Source organism: Dermacentor variabilis, chromosome 3 (genome assembly GCF_050947875.1).
Source record: "Dermacentor variabilis isolate Ectoservices chromosome 3, ASM5094787v1, whole genome shotgun sequence".
In the NCBI taxonomy this organism is placed as follows: Eukaryota; Metazoa; Arthropoda; class Arachnida; order Ixodida; family Ixodidae; genus Dermacentor; species Dermacentor variabilis.
The window spans coordinates 36448751-36465006 of record NC_134570.1 but is presented as its reverse complement, the minus strand read 5'-3'; the positions used below and the strand labels follow the sequence as shown (position 1 = coordinate 36465006).

The 16256-nt window shown below is 50.2% G+C and overlaps 1 protein-coding gene across 2 annotated transcripts in view; it reads right to left on the bottom strand.

Moving 5' to 3' along the window:
• LOC142575417 (uncharacterized) overlaps positions 1 to 16256 on the bottom strand; it is a 629386-nt gene that overhangs the window by 360428 nt on the left and 252702 nt on the right. For both annotated transcript variants that reach the window (XM_075684777.1, XM_075684778.1), the window contains one exon: positions 9089 to 9197. The gene's annotated coding sequence lies outside the window, so the exon portion shown is untranslated. The remainder of the gene's footprint in view (positions 1 to 9088; positions 9198 to 16256) is intronic.

The following is a 16256-nucleotide window of genomic DNA, read 5'->3' as shown; positions in this document are numbered from 1 at the left end:
GGAACTGTCTAATAGACCCTCGTATGCTACATCGTGACATCAAGACTGCAAAATTGGAGGCCTTATTCGATATGCAGTGAATATTTAAACGTGTACTTTATATATGGGACATTTGCACTGATCAAGCCACCAGAGCATCGTCCTTTCTCTTCTGCGTAATAAACGACGTGCGTCGCCAAAATTCAGATTGCTGCCCTTCACAGCTATATGAAATCTCCTGATATTTGCGTTGTCGAGAGTTGACATATAGGAGCGGAGATTTGTTGATACGTACCTGACCTGGTGGACCTGCCGATTTACCGGACAAACAAAGCAAACAAGAAGCACTTATCTATATTTATTTAGTGATCTTTCGATGACAGCAATGTGTCAGAGTTCCAGAGTTTGTTAGTACAGTGATCGGTGTATTTCATTCCTCTTTGCGCATGTCCATGTCGGGCGCGAATTACATATGCTCGAACGTTCTATGCGCCAGATGAAGCGACTCGTCTGAAAGGCGGGAGCATGAGTTCCGCATAATTTCCTACCGTGTAACTTCTTCCGTAGACAAGGATCTCGACGGCACACCTGCTTCATGCTTCGTGCGAATATGAATGCGAGCTGCAAATCATGCCTTATATTTCCTGCTAGTAAGCCTGCAGCACGACTAGCGAGGTCCACTAGCCGCCAACCATTCATAGTTAATTGTACGAGTCTACCACCGGGTTTTAGGATCTGAAACATATATACTGCTAACAAAGACGAATCTCACACGCCGAATCAGCACGCCGCATACATGCAGGTTGCTCGCTTGTGCGTGGCATGCTCCCACCGCGAAACAACCCCGTCACGGGTCATCTCACGCCTCATCCGCGTGGCCGGCAACATTGAACACCCATTGCTCGAAGCGTTCTATTAAACATACACCACTGGCGAGCTACGTGCTTAACGAACCGATCAGTCACGCCGCACGGAAGCTCAGCACCTGCAGGGTCCCAGAAGCACCACGAACCGCGGTAATCGGAGACCGCAGAAAAAAAACCAGCCAAGAGCTCGCAGATGCTGCATTCGCTCTCGGCGCGTAGTAAAGCGCACCACCGCGCCCGCGCTCGTGGTTCTGCGGAGAATACGGACGGACAGAACCGAGGGAGGCTGTATACGCGATGGCCCGGCGATCGTTTCTCACTCTCGAGTCCGCAGCGTCTTCGCGAACAAGCGCACGAGGAGATGACCCGTGTGCGATGGTGCAGATAGCCTAAGGCCACCCGTGTAATCCGTCACGATGCTCTTTTCTTGCCCACTCCTCCGCGTGTATATGTGTATTCCTGGCGGAGAGGCACGGACTCGGAAAGAAAAAAAACACGCTTGCTTGCTTGCTTGCTTGCTTGCTTGCTTGCTTGCTCTGGCGGCGATCGCTATCGGCAGAAGCTCCGTGGCCTGCAGCCTTCTTCCTCTTCTGCCGGATTCGGAGCGTCGTCGCCGCATCGCATCGAAATGGCGGCCGCACGCGATTAAGAGCTTACGTGCGCGCCGGCCTTTGGCGTATATTAGCGCGCCGTTGGACGCGCGCCCGAGCACGAAATGCGCAGATTCGCGTGAGCACGAGCTCTTCTCTGCCCGCAGCCGCAGTGCCCGGGCGTGTGCGGCTATCTTCTCCGTTTCTTGGGCGAGTTGATCACTGCGGAAGAACGCACGAACTCGGAGAGAGAAAAAAGTAAACAGAAGAGAGAGAGAGAAGAGAGAAGAAAAGGGCAATCGAATGAGGTGACCAATGATACCAGTACCGGCTCGCACGACGGTGCCATAAAGAAGAAGACGGTTCGCAGCGCAACAACGGCCGTGAAGCCGCACGGGTGCTTTTCCTTTGTCTCTATACGGGGCCGTATAATGGGCACAAACACGCGAAGGTAAGCGGCCTAGGAGGACTGCAGGTGAGAGTAGGTGTGTATATATGCGGAAGCGAAAGTGGCGTCAAGATAAGTCACTGAGACTCAATGCGGCTTCCTCGACGTTTCTCCTATAATTACAATGCCGCAGAGGAGCAGTGGACTTGTTGTTTTCGAGAGAGAACACTTGACTGTAATGCGCAAACAGTGACGTTCAAACGCTGATCTTAGTAAGAATTATGTTCCCATTAAGCTCACGGCAGGATTGTGCAGCCTGGGCATGGCTGATGAAGAAATATTACGTGTGGTTTACATGAATGTTACTGCAGAATGCCACTTATGCAGAAACAAACAACTCGCTGCGATTCCTTCACACGGACGTCGCAACCGTGCCATCTTGGAAACAGTCAGTCACGCACGACCACGTTATATCATCCCCCCCCCCCTTTTTTTTTTGCGATTCAAAGGCGTCATTACGAACTTCACAACGAACGGCGACCCTTCAGCGCCCCCTGGAAGAGAATCCTTCACTATCCGCCGGCACGCGAAGAAGCAACCTTTACGATGACCCTCGCAATCAAAAATCGACCGGCAAGCTTCTGGCCGCCCACTGTTCGAGCCGGCGCGTCTCGTTATATTATTGTTCGCAAGACGCGGGCTCCACATACATCGTCGCTCGGCCATCGAACAAGCGGATCTCTCTCCGCCGCTCAACAAAAAAAAGCTCGCGAGAAAGCCCCGAACACAGCACACGCACGCGCGCATATAGGCGCTCGCTCGAGTGGTTGTGGATAGATTCGTGCTCTCCGTGTTTCTCACGTTCGACCGGCTGCTTTTCGCATCTTCACGCTCATCACGCAAGCGAGGCGCGCTGAGACCTCGCGGTCCCGATCTCGAGCCCGCGCGTAAAATGCGCACGCACGAGAACCGGCGAGAGACCGAGGGAGAGAGAGCCTCGTGCACGAAGAACAGAAGGGGACGTACGCGAGCACGCCGCGAGAACCGCACGCTGCCGCATCTCGTCGTCTTCTCTCGAAGGGAGAGCGGATCCGAAATAAAGGGCCGCGCGTATTATAAACAAGGGAAGAACCGAACGGCGGCGAGACCGGGAAAGGCATGCTTCACGCCCGTGCCACATTGGAGGCGCTTGCAGCAGCAACTACAACAGCACGCCGAAGGTGTACGTACATATACACGGGACAGGCATACGGGGGGGAGGCGAACAACACGAAAATCAAGCATCAAAATCTCTTTCTGGGCGCTTCGCCGCGGTCGACTCGCGGACATGAAGTTTGGAGACCGATAAGGCGCTTCTCGCCGTTACCGCGCACACCCTCCCGTACATAGGTGTACACTATAAAAGCACGCGGCGACGTGGAGCGAGATATTTCCATACAATCAAGCAGGGCGAAAAGAAAGAAAAGCACACTCTAAAGAAAGCAATAAAGGGGTGCACGAGGAAACGCACCCGAGTGTATCGGATTCGTGCCTCCGCGATTTCTTTTCGACGCACACACAACAACAGCATGCACCAGCAGCAGCAGCAGCAGCACCTAGCTTCTTGTCATGCACCTCGTGCTCGCGCGCGCGGCTGAGACCAGAGCAGGGCGTCTTATTATCATCAATATTATTATTTTTATCGCATTAACCTTTTCCTTCCTCTCGCACCCATTATCTCGGACGAACTCGGTAACCCTTCCTGAAAGCGATGAGCGAGATCCTGTGTAAATCACGCGAAGAATATTCGCATCATGCCTGGCACATGAGCGCGTGGGGGAGGAAGGAGGGAGGGAGGGGAGACCATGCGGGCATGGCCGGCATGAATATCCACAGCGCGAGAACTCGTGGCGCTCGCGATCTGGCCATGCAAAGTGAGAAAAGAGGCATAACGCTCCGGCATGCCCGCGATGGAGTTCGTTGGTCCTAAATAATGCGCGCTACCTCCTATCGCTGTCCGCCGACGCCTTATTTAATTGCACGCCGCGTGCGTCGCGTATGTAGCGTTTTCGTTTAGCGTGCTCTCTTAAGTCGGTTTCTCCCGGGTAGGAAAGATACGTACACCGCGTAATCCATACAGGAGAAGACACGATGAACTGCGCTGTGTTCATTTTTTTTTTTCCCTTTTCCCATCGCCCACGTATAGAGGTAACGACAAATGTCAGCAGCATCGCAGCTGGAAAGAACAAGGATTCGCATTGGAGAATACGTTCTCACCAGTTTGATACCGATAACGTTAGGAGTAAAAAGAGGAGAGCGGCAAACGAAGAAAAACGAAAACCGCGCAGAGGCAGAAGGAGGCCATATTTCTGCCCCTCCACACCACAACTTTTCCACAGCTTTTTTTTTTAAGTGTTCATTTTTTTAAGTGTTGATGCCAGCTGGATTACCTCTCTTGCTCTCCTTGTGCTGTATACACATTCGCGAAAAAGAAAAAAAAAAGGAAAGAAAGAAAGAAAAGCTGTATACGATTAACCACACTGCGGTACATTGTGCAGTATTAACAACCTCGCGTAGTCCCGGAGACCAGGCTGGCATAAAATGGGAGGGGAGGAGTAAACGAAGCGCCTTTCTGACTCTCAAGGTTGAAATTAAACGCGGCGGGCCGAGAAGGAGAAGAAAAAACAAAGCGCCCGATTGCGAAAGGCCGCACCTCACGAGAGCGAACTAAAACGAAAGGCCGTTGAGAGCTGCGCTTTTCTTTAGACTTTTTTTTTCCCCCTCTCTTCCTCTCCATCTGCATTTGCTAATCGGCAACCAAGGGCCACGCCGAAGCAGCAGCGAAGCCTCGAACAGGCCAACACCATTACCTCAATAATCGGCAACGCGGCGAAGCCCTCTGCTGCTGCAGGCCGCACCTGATGACCCGCGTGCGCACCGTGCGCTTTAGCGGCCATCTGGCGGCAGAAAGAAGAGACGTCGGCGAACTCGGATGGACGACGGCGCCGATCGAAACGCGGTGGTGTATAACGCCGAACGGAGAGGCCAGCCGCTCTATGCTGCAGCCTAGTCTAGTACACTCTACCATAGCCCTAGTTGTTGCGCGAGCGAGAGCACGGGGCACGAGAGAGAGAGAGCATTAAAAGCGTGCGCGCGAGCCATGCGGGAATGAAAATGAGAAAGAAACCCAGGAATTTCGTATACCTAATCGCGGTTGACTCCTCTATGGTCCCGGGCTTGGCGGGTATGCTTGTTGCCGTTGTTGCGTGCGAGTGGGAAAAATAAAATGCAAGGAAAGAAAACCAAGAAAAGATTTCGGACAGTGCGCGGGGCTAGTTCGCTTCATTTCCATAAAAGAACCGTCAGCAAACGCGTCGGGCTTCTCTCTCTGCGCCTCTCGGAGGCGCAATTATTATTCGGTTCATGGCTAAAAGAGAAAGAGTGGAAAAGAGAGGAATAAGAGCGTCGGCAGGTAAGGCAAGAAAGAAGAAGACGAAGGAGCGGGCAAACCAAGGAAAAAATAAGTGCGCGCTAGGAGGAGGAGATGAATAAACTGCTCGTCAGGAGACTCGGAACAAAAGACTGTTCGAGAGAGGAGCGTCGAGGGTGCAGAGAGCAAAACATGCAGGCGTCGTTGCATTAGGAGCGCGCCTCCCCCCTTGGCTAAAGCGGAGGAGCATCGCGGCCACCACCACTACTGCTCTGCCTCGGAAGAGGTGAAAAAGAATAATAATCATAAACCGGCGGCGTTTTGCATAGCGAGCGCTGGCTCACAGAGGCCGGAGGCGATCCTTTTAATTCGTGCACCTTCTATACACCATCTTGCCGGGCTTCTCCGCATTAGTCGCACGCGTGCTTCGTGAGAATGGCCGCAACGAATGCGCATGCCGACAAAACTAAAGAGATAGACAGTGCACGGACTGCCTGTACAATTGAATGGCGAGAGCAGCGAATAAATCGAAACTATATTTTACTATGCCTAATTCATTGTTTTATTTATTTATTTATTATTTCTCTTCTTCTTCATCTTCTTCTTCTGAGGCCGGATGTTCTGGCTGTCATTGTTGAATAGTCCTTGCGGTGTTTTTCTGCGCTCAGGAACGGCTTTATTTACTTTACGTGGCGGTTCAAAATCTGAGCGAGAGATTTCACCAGAATTGCATCAACGGCGGGATATGACGCCACAACTGTACGCCGGGTGCACCGTTTGCACACGGTCCTAGCCCGCAAACTGCGAGCTGCTCCGCGCCAGACCCGCAACTGGAAAGGCTTGCTATAGCTAGCGCGTTCAAAGATGCCAGGTGCACGGGAGTCCGAAAATGCACCGTCCCCACTCAAGGCCCTTGTCTTGACTAATCGGCCACGGTACCTTAACGTGCCTTAGTGTCCGACACGTTATGCGGCGGCATGTGTTAAATTGTGGCGTTGCAATGGAGTTCACGGTACTTTAGCACGCTCGCCATTAATTTGAGCACATTCGCTAACGATGACGTTAGCGAATGTTAGCGAATGAAATGTACAGTTAAGCATAACTGGGACATCAACAGGTCGAAGGAGGGTAGGTGCCAGCAATTGCTTCCGGTTACTCCATCGAACTTGCAAATGTGCGTGGGAACCCCATGGCTGATTTGCGTAGGGAGCCACGAACATGCACGGCGCTCTGGCCGAGGAGGCGTGCAACATCCGTACCTCGAACCGTGCATCATTTGTGCGGAGCTTCTGGAAGCAGTAACACTTCCGTGCGACGGACACATTGGGAGCGCCAGCCCCGTGGAAATGCGTGTTATTTAAGCAAGAAGCGAGCACGACACCAGAGCGGTTTCTCGGAGCTAGGGTAAAAAACAAGCGCGTCGCAAAGGGGCAAAGCAGCTCGATGGGGCGTAACCCCGGGAGGAAGCAAATGGGGAGGTACGGAAAGCGAGCCGCACGCCTGTGACCAAAATGACGCAAGCGTGCGTGCAACGCTATAGCGACTTACGTGTGTGTGTGTTAGAGGTCGGGCTTTGGGTGTCGCGTGACCAGCCCGCATTTGCGGGAAAAAAAGCAGCCCCGGAAAATGCGGCGCCGGGGCAACGAAAAGTGGATACACAGCGCCGCGGGAGGGCTTGCAGAGATACAGACAAGAACGCACACACACACACACACACGCACACGCACACGCACATGCACACTCTGCGCGGTGAACGCGAAAGGACATGAAAACGCGTCGTCGATGATATAACCCCTCCCCGCTCTTATTGCTTTTTTTTTTTTTTACTCAGCGGTTTTACTGTGCATTCTCCGATATAACCACCGGCCATTAGAGCAAATTGTCGTCGGCTACGTGTCTGCGCCCACCCAAAAAGACGCCACACGGTGAAGGAAGAGCAACAGCTAGTTGATGTTTATGTCACTTTGTGTTGCTGTTTTCTTTTTTTTTTCGCTACTAAGGTCATCTCTTCCGTAGCCAAAGGAAACCAAGCGCACAGCAAGCTCCATACATCCAATCGCGCGAAGCGCTCCCACAAAAGGGAGGCCGAAAATCGCTTCGAGTTGCGAAAACGCGTCTGTCGCTCGGCGGCGCCTCTTTCCGCCTGTGTGCCGCATCGCCAACGTTATAAGCGCACAAATTTTGCGGGAAAGTAAGCCCGTGGCACTTTTTATTATTATTATTCTGTTCTCTGTCGTGCACTTACGGGCGTGCGGCCCTTTTCGGAGGAAGCTTATTCCACGCCAAAGGGAGGGGGTGTTGACGAGAGCCAGTTTACCTTTACACGAGTGGGCACTCAACACCGGGAGTGTTGTTGTTGTTGCGTGCGAATCAAGCGGCGGATGCACAATGCGCGGTGCCGAAGATGCCGCGTGTTTGACGACAATGACGCGGACGGTGAGTGACCTAGCCGCGGCTGTGGCGGGGCTCCGCTGCGAGAAATAGCGAAAACTTGACTCGGCGTTGGACTGAAAGCGAACGGGGCTGCCGACTCGAGAGCGTGTCTGCATGCGACGCTTCTGTGCGGTGAAAGAACGCAGGGCGCGGCGGTTTCCTTTCTTTGCCGCAACTCCCGCGACCACGCATCTATAGTCATTGAACTTCGACTCCACACACACGAACATTCACCCTTGAAAAGCGAAGACGCGGAAAGGTTCTTGCGTTCGTCAAGCACGGAGGCCAACGAACTGTGAAGCCCTGGGCGTACACCGGAAGATTCTGAGATATCGAGACAGACAATTTCATTTTTTTCTTTTCTGATGTGCGTAGGAGTTCGCAGGTAAAGCTGGGTGTATGCCTCTGGTGGTCTGCAGATCTAGCTTCGTCGCACGTAACCATAACCGATATGGTCCTAAGTGACACCTGAGGAGGGGTATCATGCCTCGATTCCGTGTCCGCTTACAATGTGGTGAACACTTTGCGTCACCGCCACACCATCGGTCAAAATTATGCAAACAAAGAGAGAGAGAGAGAGAGAGAGAGAGAGAGAGAGAGAGAGAGAGAGAGAGAGAGAGAGGGGGGGGGAGAAGGAAACGCACGAAGGTTAACCAGACTGAGTGAGTCCAGTTTGCTAACCTACACGTGGGGAGGGGAATGGGGAGTGAAAGAGAGAGAGAAAAACATGAGCCTATACCGCACGTTCACATGCGCTAAGTTAGGTGCAGGATGTCTATAGTCGGGCACTCAAGTCTGTTGCTTTCAGGTAGTGAAGAAGCGCTCGAACTGCTTTCTGGGCTAAGGAACTGTGAGGTCAGGTTCCCAAGATCTTTGCTTATGTGAATGGCCTGTCGTCCACTCTACTAAAGGCACACTGGAGAGACTGACGTTGGTATCAAAGCGACAACAGTGGCACAGAAGATGACTGATCATTGGCCTCTTCACACTTGCACTTAGCGCACAACATGCAACCAGGTTACTGTGTACCTTAGTATGCTGTTTCGTTGTGCTGGTTTTGTTTTCTTTTATGCGTATCAAACGAAGTTTTACCCCTACCCCCCCTTTCTTTCTAAGGTCATTGCAGAAGAGAAGCCATTGTAACCTAGGGTCTTAAAAGATGTCATTCCTACATTTAATATGAGTCGAAAATGCTATGAGCCGTAGACGTAATCGACCTGTGTGTACGCGTGGTTTTTTTTTTTTTTATCACTTATGTTTGTAATGTCAAGCGTTCGTTGTGAAACATTTGGAGGCGCTGACTCGCTTCGGTAGCTTGTTACGACCAGCGTGAAAGACCCTAAGAAGTGAGAGGATGACCGTGTCGTGCAGGGTCGTTTCCACTTTGTACGCTGCTCGCAGTGTGTAGCCTAACGTTGCTTACCTCGGCTGGTGGTCGGGGTGTCACATGGCGATTTCCGGTTATCACGCATTTTCTAAGAGCAGACGTATTGCTGAAAGGTCGCCCAGTCGTCGCAGAGGATCAATGCACCCTGAAATAGAGAGCGAGAGATATTAATCGAAAGTTCAGGCAAACATAGTGCACTAAGTTCAACAGAGACAGTTGTACGTCTGATAGCGTATTGCTCACTTCCTGATGAGGAATAACATCTTGCTCGTACTATAATGGATGTTGTCTGTTGCATTTAGATACCATGCGCGATCGAAGCCCGCCCCTCTAGAAGGCTCGTCAGTAATAAAGTAGATTACGCACAATTAACTAAAAGACAAATCGAAGAAAGGTGGAACAACTTAAAGGGAAACGAAAAAATGAACATAGGCTTAAGTACGCGAAATTTGGCGGTCAGTTGCAGTTATAGAAATTATTCATATCATTTGCCGTGAAAATATATGTACACTTTAAGAAGAACAATCTGAAAACAAGGAGCAGGCTGGCAACTGCCCCCGGAAGAGACACTGTACCTGCCTACTCTTCCGAGAGGAGGAGATAGAAACATGGAAATGGAAGATAGCAATAACGGAATTACGCATTATTGAAAAGGCCATCGACCTGTGAAACATCCACAATGCACTGTGCTTTCGCGTTGCGTCAGTACTATCGCGGGTCTCCGGAGCTCACAAGGCCAGAACCTGAGCGCTTGAAGCCGTGACGTCACACGCGTGAATCCGCATCAGAGCGATGCGTGCATGCCAGCAAGCAGTCAACACCTTTTGCTCAGCGTTAAAGCAGGAAGTTGCAGAGGCACAGTAGTAGTAGTAGTAGTAGTAGTAAACGACTTTATTGCGGTCCTGAAGACCTAAGCGGGGGCCTGCAGGTCCCTACCCAGCCGTTGGCTAGTCCCATGTCGGAACACGGGCCCTCTGGACAGCCAGGAGCTGGACGTCTTGTTTCGGGTCTGTGATGGCCTTCGTCCAGTCCTCTTCTCGGTTAAAATCCTGTAACACAGGGCATTGCCAGAGCGCGCGATTTAATGAGCTACATTCAGTGCCACAATCTGGGCCGAGTGGATCAATGTCCGGGTGGAGCACGTTCACAAAGCCCCTAGAGGGGTAGGACCCCGTCTGGAACATGCGGAGCGTGCTAGCTTGTGGCCTGTTGAGCTTATGATGGGGGAAAGGAAAACTCTGCCTATTCGTTCTGTAATGTGACGTGATTTCATGAAAAGTAACTAGTGGATCACTGTGGACGAGCTCTCCCGAACTCACCCGAGACACCATCCCATCGCGGCATACGAAACCTCGTGCACAGTCACAGCTGTCGGTTATAGTTAAATGAACGTACAGAACATCGCCAACAAGCTCTACTGGCGTTAGCTTTCTTGCCTGAGGATATTAATACTTGAGGGCAAGTTCTCAAATGCTGCTCGCCTTATAACATTGTTCGAAGTGGAAAATGTCTAAAACGCAACGAAGTGTCAATGTGTTTGTATGCTCTTTTTGCGTATAGTACATGTCCCCGCGTTCTCTTTGTTTAAAAACAAGAAGCTTTAAGCGCTGCGGCATATACTAGCATCTGAAACACGTCGCGTGTTCCATAGTTTCCCGTTGCACCATCAAGCGGCGGTGTTTACCCGACGGAAATGTCGTCCTCCGCTCTGTTCACGACTTAACCTGCACGCGGTCCCTTTACCCTACAGTCTGTACCACACTGCGATCCGTAAGAACGCTTCTTAGGTAGCCGTATAATTTAATTCGCACATACAACGGTAACCTACGCAGGTTAAGGCTGCCTCCGAGACGGTTCAGTTACAATCAACCTTTGAAATCCAAAGTTTCATGTTCGATACGTCTTGAGATATGGCACCTGGCTTTGCAATTATGGCGCCGATATTTCCTACACTCCATGGTCGCTCCACCTATAAACTTCCGATTCTCTCGCCGTGCTCGGAAAGTAATTGTTTTCTTTTTTTTCTCTTCCTTTTTCTCTCAAGACGCATGTCGAAATACGGAACAATGCACTCGCATCATTTTGTCAATACTGGCCAACCGAGCCTCGCAGGTTTTGCAAAAAGAAAGAAAAAAAGCTGAGCGTATAGATGTTCCCCAAGAACACATGTGCCGACAAGCAAGACACCCTCGGCCGCAGCAGCATCGCTTAGCCCAAAACGGGCCGCTACAGAAAGAAAGCCTCTCTTCGCGACAAGCGAATCCTCGATTCTCTCCAGTCTCGATACAACGTTGCGGGAAATCCCGCCAGCCGCCATTCTCCGCAACGTCTGCGACCTACAGACTTCTCTAACTCGCGCGCGCACACACACACACACACACACACACACACGAAGGAGTCTCGTTTGCTTTCGTCGTTCCGCGTAACATTCACGCGTCTCTCTTCCTTTGACATTCTTTGTATTTCTCGAATCTTCACGGCTCCGATGGCAGGCGGCAAACGCACTCCACATACGCACACACGCCACGCACGCACACACGCATGCGTACAGACGCACACACGCACACACACACCCGCGCGCAGGGCGGGCAAAGGTCGCGAAAAGGGTAAAGAGCACATCTGCTCGCGCCGTGGCCCGCGCGCGGCGTGCAGGCCGTCCAAAAAGAAGCGAAAGGCGCACAAAAGCAGAGAGAGCGAGAGCCCGCGAACGGGCCGCGCCCGCCGTTGCGGCAAAGAAAAAAGTGCTTTGACCCCAGGATTTCCAACCGCGACGGCAAGGGAAAGCCAGAAGCGCCTCCTGCGTCCTGTTTTACGTAACCGCCACTTCTCGCGCAGCCTGCGTTTGGAGACAAGGCGGCGAGGGAGGGAAGCGACTGTGCGGTGCAGAAAATAAAGGGTGAGGCGGAAGGCTATACGAAAGGGAAGCAAAATACAGAAAGACGATTTAGGTTGGAGGCAGGGAGGGAAAGGAAACGTGGAAGTGACGCAACTGGCAAGGAAAAGGAAAAAAAAAATTATGTGACATTGATCGGCCCTAAACAGAGATGCTCAAAATTATGCTTTCGGTGCTGGTGCCCGTAACGAGACAACCTTTGTGCGCTTGTCTTCGTGTGTGTATCGCGTTCTCTGAAACTTCCTTCTTTCTTTGTTCTTTTCTTCTTTCTTTTTGCGTAACGAATGTGGGATTTTCGGATAGTCGGCTTTGACGTAGCCTACCTTCCCATGCTTCTCCGTCTAATTAAATAAAAAGATCTATATGGCAGGTCTGTAAATTTGAAGCATTGTTTGCAGTAACTGTATTTTTTTAATAAGAAGCTTTGTGTGTTTTTCTGTCCGTTACGATGTCGAGCGCGACCTTCTCCGTACATTTACGAGAACCCAGTAATTAAGTCGGCTCGAGCCGGCTAGTCGGGCCGAAAGTCCAGTCGTTGGGGTTCGCGTAGGCCTTAAGGTGAGCAGGTCAGGTCGTGCGAGCATCGACGCGAGTTCGGTCAGTCCGCTTTCAAGCGGTGGGTTGACTCGCCGAACCCGCTTCGCAAAACGCATGTAAAAGCTGCCGGGTCGGGCTGGGTCAACTCGACTTCTGACTCGACCAGCTCGCATCGAGTTCACGTAAACGAAGTTCGAAGCTTGCGTGAAACCGGCTGGAGTCGAGGCCTTCTTCAGCAGCAAATATTCTTCGAGAGCGCCTTCGTACGTCGTAGACTCGGAAATAAATGTGGCCATCGGCATTGCTGTATTGCCATTGAAAACTGGTGATGTTTTCCTAGCTTGATACTCCAGGTGAATGCGATGATAAAGAAAAAAAAAAGAATGCAAGTGTGTTCGTAAGTGAGAGTGATGTTATTAATTGAGAAAACGAATTAATCTTTCTAGTTGCACCCTTGCCACGTGCAAATGGTAATTACACTCTGCCTCTTTTTTATCTTTCTAACCTCGCCCTACTCCGTCCCGCAGTGCAGGATAGCAAACTGAATTTTCTGACCTCCATGTTACTTCTCGTTTCTCCACCAGAATGCTACGAGCGGAAAGACACAAACGAAAGAGGCTATTTACAGGCTATTTACACTGGAGCCAGGCAGCCAGGCCGACACTCGCTCGCGCCAAGTGCACAAACCAACTTCATCGACGGCGTTCTCGCGGCGGCTCGTCTCTTGAGCATCTCTCTATGATATCGTAATACTATCTCCATTTCTCTCTTTTTATATGCCTTGCCAACAAGTTTAGCGTAGAACTACTAAACACCCCTCGAAGCTTTCAAATATTTCCCATCGCTTAGTATGCGTTAGAAAGCTTTTCCCAAGTGACGACTCATATAACAGCTCCTCCAACAGCAGCAAAAAAATACTGCTTCCTGTACGCGCGTGAGCATCGTAGCGACTTTGTGCGCTATAGGTACACAGGCTCCGCAAGGAACACACAGAAAAACACACGCACACATGACACACGCAAACGCAACACATGCATGAAACGCTTAGCTGGCACCCAACAATACGCCCTCTAAACAAACCAAATGTAGGCATGGGACAGGCGTTTTCTAGAGTAAGCAAAATAGAAATTCGCAAGTCTCAAGCAACAAGCAGGGAAGCTGGCAGTGGGGTCAGTCTCATGCAGCGCGTAGACGGTCCCTTTTTTGTCCCCACGCGGAGCCCTTCATTCCCTCCGAGCTTTTATTTCATCTCGAATTTTTTATAACAACCCCACCCTTTTTTTATACTCACCTCAATCCGCGCCATACACACACGTACAGATGGATTGCCTTGTGTTCGTACGGCGCCAAACAAAGAACGGGAAGGCGCTTTCGTTGCATAAAAAATAATGCCGAGTGCGGGCAGGTCGAGTCAAATGAAAAAAAAAAGAAGAAGAGGGGGGGGGGATACGCTTTGGGAGCCGAAAGGGTTGAATGAGTTTTGCGAAACACCAATCTATAAATACCTCAAAGAAAAGAAAAGCAAATATAGCCTGCAGCTCTCACTCTGCTGAATGCGCTGCTTCCCTCCATCATTCTTTTTTTCATTCTTGCCCTTCCACCGATGCGTCAACACACAAGCGAAGGATTGAAAAAAAATGGCGTAGGAAAAAAAAATGTTGAGAGGTAGTTAGGGTAGGCTGCCCAATAGGCATAGAACGAGAGCGGTAAAGCAGCGAGCGAAGCGAAATATATACGTAGAAAAAAGAAAAAAATGAAAATAGGAACACTCACGTCGTTAAAAAAAATGACGTGACTGAAAAAATAGAGGAGGTGCGGCGTACGGAGATTCGTGGCCCAACCCTTCCGTTCCCAAAGCCTAGGGAAAAAGGGCTGCGTTTAGTGGAGAGGCGAGAGGGACGCCTCGGGTAAGCCCCGGTCTTCGAAAAGTACAGGGAGGAAGAAGACATGGCGCCGCATAGCGGAAGGCGTACACAGGGTCTGAAGCGGGCCCAACAAAACATTCTCTCGCGTCGCTGTCTTCGTAGTGGTGGTGTGCTGCTTCAGAGAAGTGCCCTACTATTAAAATGAAACAACACAAATAGAAATGACAGGTGCAGTATTTGGTGTGTTTACTTGAAAGTGTGCGAAGACGTGGAGCACAGCGTTATAAAAAAAGAAAAGAAAAAATGCGCTGGCGCTGCGTGTATTTTGTTGTGAGAATAACATTAGATTATTTCTTAACTCGAGTGAACTCTGTCACTGGGGTAAGGGAAGAGAATGTCTTGCAACTGTGCCATTTCCATGTATGTCTTTGTGTCACCGTGGGTACGTACGGTCGTGGGAATCTCAAGAAGCCACCGGCAAGTTGGCTTCTGCTGTACGAGCCCCCCCCCCCCCCCCCCTTTTTTTTATTTATATATTGAATGACGAACCACAATGATCACCAACACATCATAGTAAACAATCTGCCATGAGCACAGTGTGAGAGCGAGGAGTGGGAGACGACGGGATAGCAAATTTTTTTTTTTTTTTTTTGCCCACAAAGGATTACTGTGCGCAATTTCTTTAAAAAACCCGAAATGTACGCGTAGGCCGAATGCGCAAGACATTTCATGTACACAACAGCAGCGGTTTTCTTCATCAACTTTCTCTCAAGAAAATCACAGAAGCACGAAATTTTTGCCACCAGCACCGACCACACTGAGTCACTGACATAATCAGCACGAAGTGTTTAATTAGACAACGATAGATGAAATTCCTGTGATGCGCAGTCACGGTAACTCGAGCTGTGCTAGTTTGTGGCACGAGGACCTCTCCTTGCGCGTACATACACCAGACAAGACGAATGGAAAATGACAAGGCGAGTGTTTTCCAGTAGTTAAGCGCATACTCGGATAGACAGTCTCTGCACTCTACACTGTACAAGTCGTCAGTTTGTGTGTTTTTTTTATATGTCTTAATTTCTAAGCGGAATAATAAGTTACTAAGTAAAGCGCTAAGAAATTACTAACTGGTACCCGCCGTGGTTCCTTAGCGGTTATGGTGGTGGGCTGCTGAGCACGAGGTCGCGGGATCGAATCCCGGCCACGGCGGCCGCATTTCGATGGGGGCGAAATGCGAAGAAACCTGTTTACTTAGATTTAGGTGCACGTTAAAAAACCCCGGGTGGTCCAGATTTCCGGAGTCCCCCACTACGGCGTGCCTCATAATGAGATCGTGTTTTTGGCACGTAAAACCCCATAATTTTCTTAAATTAATAATTGCCCTTTTGAAAGAGAAGAAAGGGAACCGAGGGGCCCGATTTTTATTGATCATATCATAAGAAGCCAACAAACAAAGATACCAAGGACAACATAGTGGAAATTACTTGTACTTACTAATTGAGTTAAAGTAATGATAAATTAATGGAAATGAAAGGGGTGAAAGAACAACTGGCCGCAGTTGGGATAGGAATCCGCGTCTTTGCATTATGCGTGCGATGCTCTGACGAATTGAGCTGCCACAACATGAATATCCCAAAAAGTGGATGGGAAGACGGCGCCGCGGTAGCTTATGATATAACTGGTCTTTTGTCATTTCGAAAGCTGCAAAAGCCGCTGTAAATCACGATAATCTGCACGGTCATCATCATACTTTCCTTCTCTCTCTCTCTTATTCTTTTTCTTTCTTTCTCGGGCAAGCCCAACTTCAGCAAAATTCTATATTCAGGCCATCAATGCAATGTACACCAAGCAAACGGATGAGTTTTGCTTCTCTCTCTCTCTCTCTCTCTCTCTCTCTCTCTCTCTCTCT